Source organism: Aplysia californica, unplaced genomic scaffold (genome assembly GCF_000002075.1).
Source record: "Aplysia californica isolate F4 #8 unplaced genomic scaffold, AplCal3.0 scaffold00403, whole genome shotgun sequence".
Lineage (NCBI taxonomy): Eukaryota > Metazoa > Mollusca > Gastropoda > Aplysiida > Aplysiidae > Aplysia > Aplysia californica.
The window spans coordinates 519909-521349 of NW_004797673.1; the positions used below are offsets into that span (position 1 = coordinate 519909).

General features: G+C 37.1%; 1 protein-coding gene across 1 annotated transcript in view; it reads right to left on the minus strand.

Annotated features, from left to right (window-relative positions):
* LOC101860671 overlaps positions 1–529 on the minus strand; it is a gene marked incomplete in the record, with an annotated part of 32338 nt that extends 31809 nt beyond the window's left edge. The window contains 1 exon segment of the mRNA XM_005104079.3: positions 292–529.
* Positions 530–1441: the final 912 nt, after the last annotated feature.

Genomic DNA, 1441 nt, shown 5'->3' on the forward strand with positions numbered 1-1441 from the left:
TTATTTATTATTACTATTATTATTTTATAGCAATTTTCTATATTATCCGTCGTATTATTTTGTTTAATTTTTTTTAAAAATTGTTTTGGTTTTAATAGTAATAATACATCACGTTCTTTTTAAATTGAAGTAACTTATACCTTGCTCAAAATTGAGTACAGAAATTTGGAAAAGACATGGAATAAGAAATTCTCAGTTATTAACCTGACTGTTTTCAACCTTCGTTTTTTCTGCTGCTTTTTTCCTTTCTGTACTCTCATTTTTTTTTTTTATTAAAAAATTTCAACTTACCGACAAACAACAACCCTGTCTGAAATATGTATATCTCGTTTTCCTCATGCGAGTGTGGAGAGAGAAAAGGAATATCCTGTTTCATCCATTGTTCAGGCTCATTGCAGGACAATTAACCGAGCCCTTGTGACAAGTGAGCAGGGCTATATACTGGTCATGTGTACAGTGTGTCATCGTGTGTGTCAAAAGTCATGCCACTGCTTGTTGCTAGGAGTCGCCGCCTCTCGTAGGGCAAGGTCAAGTGATTGTCCTCTCTGATGATGATTATAATATTGTTACAGTCTTTTGCTTCTCGTCTCCACCTTGTCGGGTTGATGAAAGGCAAAAGTATAGACATTTTTGTGTTGTTATAGTAATAGTTCTGTCCCCTTCGTTTTATGTAAGAAAAATTCTGAAATTATGCAAACTGAGCCCAAAAATGTGAAATTAGGGGTTTCTGTTAATTTTAACAAAGAACGATAAAGGAAAATAATCAGAAACTATGTAAAAATGATCGAATTTTGCTAAATCAAGCGAGGTGCATAAAACCACGGGTACAGATAGTTTTACGGCACTTGCAACACCGTTAGTTCAAGTAAGCTGCTAGAGATTAAAGAAGTTAAATGAGAGTAACACTTAAATGAGAGTAACACACCCAAAATGAAAGGAGACGAGAACGATTATATACGTGTGATGGAAAAGAGGGAGCGAACCACACCAGAGCACCCACTCAGACAAAACCTGATCTCAGCCATAATTGACATTGGGCATGACCGAATTTAAAGTTGTAAAATGGCAGCCTATGTAGGCCCGTTTGTCCACTCATACATTAGTGATGCATCGTGGTTAAATCAGGCGCTCGTCAAAATAATGAAATCATGGAAACCAACATTATTCCGTCCGTTGAACAATTACTATCATTTCTTTTTTTCTTTTTCTACCACCCCCTTTTTCCGTGGGGGAGGGGGGGGGGGGCGCTCAGCATCTTTGACACCCATTTCAAATTACACTTCTGTGTTGACTTTACCGGAAAACGTAGATGAAATTTACTAAGAAATAATGTAAATTTGCAATTACCATGGACACTGAAGCTTTGTAGGTCACCAAACTGGAGGCTATTTTCTCACTAATCTAAGTCTGACGACAAGCCGCTCCCAGCTCATTCAATTGC